Source organism: Benincasa hispida, chromosome 11 (genome assembly GCF_027475165.1).
Source record: "Benincasa hispida cultivar pf3 chromosome 11, pf3_genome.v1.1, whole genome shotgun sequence".
NCBI classification, from domain to species: Eukaryota; Viridiplantae; Streptophyta; class Magnoliopsida; order Cucurbitales; family Cucurbitaceae; genus Benincasa; species Benincasa hispida.
Genome location: NC_143488.1, coordinates 13,692,268 through 13,698,433, shown reverse-complemented (window position 1 = coordinate 13,698,433; position 6,166 = coordinate 13,692,268).

Below are 6,166 nucleotides of genomic sequence, written 5' to 3'. Positions count from 1 at the left end.
TAGAAATAAATATAATCATATTATATTTATAACCTATAGTTTAATATCACATCATATGCAACATATAAATCATAGTCCTTTTCTCCTCCACTTGATATAAATCATATTTATATCATTTTCCTCCAATTAATGTATCTCATACATCATGTCAACTATATCATATATAACTCACCAGTTCAATCATATCATATATAATCAAACTCCCTCTAGTCAATTTGAACATTTCAAACTGACCTAAAAACTGATTCTCAACTTAAATCCATTGAGCTATCAAGAGGACCTTATGAACCTATGGCTCGAAGCTCCAACGATACGTGAATAGCCGACTAAACTCTTTACCTATGAGATCCACCATCTGTTAACTGTTAACTGCCAGACATTCCACTAAAGATCGACAGCTACATTCTTCTCACCAAAGATATATTTCTGTGTCCATCGGATATAACCAATCAACAGTACGATAACCCTTCACATATGCATGTAAGTACAGTTAGGCCAATTTACTATTTGCCCCTATAGTTACATCTAACTCCGTAAGTACCACTAATCTCTCTAATAAACAATACAACATAGTCCTACTACGTGTGGACACCTCTCGGGCCATGTGAAGGTGTGTGTCACCACATCGTTCAAGCCCCAGAATCTGCCCTTAATGGAGCAACCTATTTACTTACCCCTGCTTTGGGGAAGGAGTGAATTCCATCTTGTGTAGCTGAGTTTCTAGCTCCCAAATCAGACGAATCCCCAAAGTGGTAGGTTTGAGTCGGTGATCTAGCCACTCGCATCCATGCAAATCAAAAGACCGCTCTCAAAGGCAGGAGTTCCCAACTCACTCAGTATCTGTCATGAACGACGGTATATAACGAGCTATAACACTTCGTAGTCCGGTCTTATAAAACTTCCTTTTTATAGGACACCCTCGCTCGCATGTCTACACATGAATGATCAGGATCAGACCATCTATAGTAAATCATAACATTTGTAACTATTCTACAAAGTGGGTCGCATCTGTTAGCATTACTAGGATAAGGTTTCCCTCCTATATCCATATAATATAGACCATTTTGGTTATCACTTAAGGCATGATCCACCTGTATGTCTCCACATGCATGCTTAAGTTACAATGACAGCTAGGGATCTTAGTTTATTGATTTGTGGTAAAGTAATTAACGAAGGATTGTACCAACAGCAGCAAAAGCAACAAGGATCATTAAGCACTCTAATTCATTGATTTTGGCAAAATATAAAGCATGCTCTTGCAGAAACAAGTGAGTTTCAAGACATACCTTTGTAGCACTTCTTCAAAGCTCGATCTCCAGCTGCAATGTTCTTTAAATCCCATTACAACCATCTCAAGATCTTTCCCACTATTCTCTTAGTGCTCTAGATTGAGTTGTGGGACTCAAAACAAGCTTGAATCAAGGGATTTTTTAGAAGTGCTCACAGCAGCAATTTGGTTGAAGAACCCCTTCTTCACCACGAATTTTCAATTTAAAATTCTATCAATTGCATGCCCTAAAATCACTCCAATCTCTTTAATATATTGCAGATCATCATGTAAGAAAGATAGCTGCATGAGGTGCAACTCATGCTCGGAGTAAATGAAGGCAAATGAATGGATTTTGTATGAGCTACTAATGAAGGTGATAATGGAATAACCAAAAACTCCATTTATGTGTTTTTTTTTTTTCCAACTTTTCAAATTGATTTTAAAATCAATTTCACTTATGAAATTGGAAAAAAATTATTAATTTTAAAAAATTAATTTCATAAATTAATTTTTCTAATAAAATTAATAAATAATTATTTAAATAATTTAAATAATTCTAATTAATTTAATATCAAATATTAAATTAATTTTTACACAAATCCATATTCATATATTTAAATCATATTTAAATATTAATTCTCTTATTTCGTTTAATTCTCAAAATTAAACACGTAATTATATCTCATATAATTACTAATTCCCTTAATTCTAATTTGAATGTTTTAAATTAACTTATCACGCTACTCTAGAACTAATCCATTTACAAACTAGTAGGGGGACTTCGCGGACCTACAGATATTGGGCTCCAACGATCTGAGATTAATTGGCTAAACTCATTAGACCAAATTAACCCCTATTCGTTAACTAATGGGTCGCTTCACTAAAACCCATAGTTGCACTCCCCTCACTATAGATATATTATGTGTACATGATTTAACCATAATTAATAATTCGACCTTTCACATGTTGTTCGTAATAACGGCTGGGTCAAATATTTGTTTTACCCCCTAGATTACTTCTTGTTCCTCAAGTTCCTACTGATCCTCTAATGAACAACTGGTTTGCGATTCAATCACTAAACCAAAACTCTCTCAGCCTAGTGAAAGGGTGGGGCCCCATGTTCAAGACTTGGATTCAGTACTTGAGAGAACAACCTTTCTACTATCCCTAAATCGAGTAGGCATGAAATCCGTCTTGCACCCTATGTCCCCAACTATCTATTAGGTCTTACCCCTGAAATAGAAGGCTTATTAAGCCGATAGTGTTGAGCCAATCCTCATCTATGAAAATCTAAAGATAATCCCAAATAAACAAGAGTTCATAGTTAGCTCGGGATTAAGATCGAGTTACCTAGTTCATCTAAGTGAAATAGTCAGTATTATACAGTAAATAACATTATAAAGTAAGAGTGACTTATTTCTTGGTCTGATCTTATGCAAACTCATTACATAGGATGCCCCAACTCCTCATATAATAACATGTACGAATTAGGATCACATCGTATGTAGCACTTTACAACTCTTTGTAACAACTATAGAGTAGACCACATCCAATAGTGTTACCAGAATAAGGTACCCAACTTTATTCATGTACTTAGATCATTTTGACTATTTACTCAAACCTGATCCACTCTTATGTCTCCACATAAAGTTTAAGTACTCATGTAATAGTTATGGGTCTTAGTTTATTGGATTTATACTTTCATGTATACAAATTATAAAATCAATAATAAGTTTATTGATTATAGAAAATGTTTATCATTTTACAAACTGCGAGTTTTTAGGACATAACACCCAACAATTAAAACATCCAATGTTTCATAGATAATAGTGAAGAAAATATCATATATTATTACATCATAAGCGTTTATTCAATACTGTGTTTACAAACTACAAACCCAATAAAAGTTTAGGGCATCATCTCCAACAATATCTTGGCCAGCCTTAACAACGTTTTAGCCAAGAAGCATGAGCCCATGATCACTGCACGTGATATCATGGACTCCTCAAGGGGAATGTTTGGACAACCGTCTGCGCAGCTTTGACACGACACTCTAAAGTACATTTTCAATTCATGCATGAATGAGGGAACATTTCGAGAGCATGTTCTCAATATGATTGTCCACTTCAACGTGGCACATTGATGAGGCCAGCTAGGTTAGAATCATTCTGAAGTCGTTACCAGAAAGCTTCCTTCACTTTGTTAGCAACGCTATTCTAAACAGGGTTGACTACAACCTTACAACTTTACTCAATGAGTTACAGATTTTCCAATCTTTATTGAAAAGTAAGGAGAAAAAGGTTGGTGAAGCAAATGTTACTTCATCATCCAAAAAGTTCCATAAAGGTTTGACCTCTGAAACTAAGTCTGCACCTTCTTCCTCTGGCACTAGAAAGTGGAAGAAGAAGAAGAGTGGTAAGGGGAAGACACCTGCTAATCTACAACTGCTCAAAGGGGTAAGCAACCAGTAAGGGTTGACAAGGGAAAATGTTTCCGTTGCAACCAAGACGGCCACTAGAAGCGAAACTGCCCAAGATATTTAGCTAAGAAGAAGAAGACCAAACAAGGTAAATGCGATTTACTTGTTTTGGAAACTTGTTTAGTGGAGAATGACGCCTGGATTATTGACTTTGGGGCCACTAACCACATTTTTTCTTCATTTTAGGGAATTAATTCTTGGCAACATCTTGGTGCTGGTGAGATGACATGCGAGTTGGAACCAGGCACGTCGTCTCAGTTGTGGTAGTGTGAGGTCTCTGGTTGACTTTACAGAATAGGTTTATCATTCTGAATGATGTATATGTAGTTCCCGGATTGAAGAGGAACTTAATTTCTATAAAGTCTTTGCTTGAATGTAATTATCAACTAAATTTTTCTGTTAATAAAGTGTTTATTTCGAAAAATGATGTTGATATATGTTCAGCTCAACTGGAAACTAATTTGTATATGCTAAGGCCGTTAGCGACAAATGCCCTCCATAACGTAGAGATGTTTAAAATTGTCCTAACTCAAAATAAAAGACTTAAAATTTTCTTAAAGAAAATGCCCAACTCTGGCACCTAAGATTAGGGCACATTAATCTCAATAGGATTGAGAGCTTGGTGAAGAATGAACTTCTAAGCGAGTTAGAAGAAAATTCATTACTTGTGTGTGAGTCATGCCTTGAAGGCAAAATGACTAAAAAGACCTTTTATTGGAAATGTTTATAGGGCCAAAGAGCCTCTAGAGCTAGTGCATTCAGACCTTTGTGGTCCGATGAATGTACGAGCTAGAGGAGGCTATGAATATTTCATCACTTTTACTGATGATTATTCAAGGTATGGGTACGTTTATTTAATGCAACATAAGTATGAGTCCTTTGAAAAGTTCAAAGAGTTCAAGGCTAAAGTTGAGAAAGCATTAAATAGAATGGTTAAAACACTTCGAGCTGATCGAGGTGGAGAGTTTTTGGTTTTTTATTACTAGAACTATATAATATAACATGGAATAGTTTCCCAACTCTCAACACCTAGTATACCTTAGCAGAATGGTGTATCAGAGAGGAGAAATCAAATCCTGTTGGACATGGTTTGATCGATGATGAGTTACGCTTCCTTACTGACTCGTTTTGGGATTTTGCAGTAGAAACTGCAACTTATATCTTGAACTGTGTTTCATCCAAGAGTGTTGCCAGAACACCTTTGGAGTTATAGAATGGTCTAAAGCTAGTTTATGTCATTTCCGTATCAGGGGGTGCCCAACATATGTGCTTGAGGCTAATCCTAAGAAATTGAAACCGTGTTCGAGGCTATGCTTATTTGTAGGCTACCCTAAAGGAACAAGAGGAGGTTATTTTTATGATCCTAAAGAAAACAAAGTGTTTTATCAACAAATACTACTTGTCTTGAGGAGGATCATATATGAGAGCACAGACTTAGAAGCAAAATTGTGTTAAATGAGCTTACCAAAGAAACTACTAAATCTTCAACAAAAGTTATTGAAGAGCCTGCTACTTTAACAAGAGTTGTTGACATAAGTTCATCTAGTAGGTCAAATCGACCTCAAGTTTTGAAGGAACCTCATATTCACTATATGGGTTTAACTGAAATCCTAGCTATGGTAGTTGATGGAGAAGTTGAGGATCCACTGTTCTATAAGAAGGCAATGGAGGATGTTGATAGAGATGAATGGATCAAAGTTATGGATCTCGAAGTGGAGTCTATGTAATTCAATTCAGTTTGGGATTTTGTAGATCAACTTGATGGGGTTAAACCTATAGGTTGTAAATGGATCTACAAGATGAAATGAGGTGTTGATGGGAAGGTGCAAACCTTCAAGGCTAGACTAGTGGTAAAGGGTTATACCCAGGTAGAAAGAGTCAACTATGAGAAGACTTTCTTGTCTGTTGCCATGCTAAAGTCTATCCAGATCTTTCTATCCATTGCCTCATATTATGACTATGAGATACAACAAAAGGATGTCAAGACTACTTTTCTGAATGGAAATCTTGAGGAGACCATTTACATGGTATAACTCGAGGGACTCATAGTCCAAGGTCAAGAGAAAAAGGTTTGTAAGCCGAATCGGTCCATTTATGGACTGAAACAGGCATCTCGATCTTGGAATATAAGGTTTGATACTGCATCAAATCTTATGGCTTTTATCAGAATGTTAATGAGCCTTGTGTCTACAAGAAAATCATCAACAGTTCAATAGTTTTCCTAGTGTTATATGTAGACAATATCCTACTCATTGGGAATGATGTAGGCTTACTGACTATAGTTAAAAACTGGCTAGCGACCCAATTCCAAATGAAATATTTTGAAGAGGCTCAGTTTGTTCTTAGTATTCATATCTTTCAAGATCGAAAGAACAAAATGCTAGTACTGTCTCATGCATCATATATTGACAAGATGT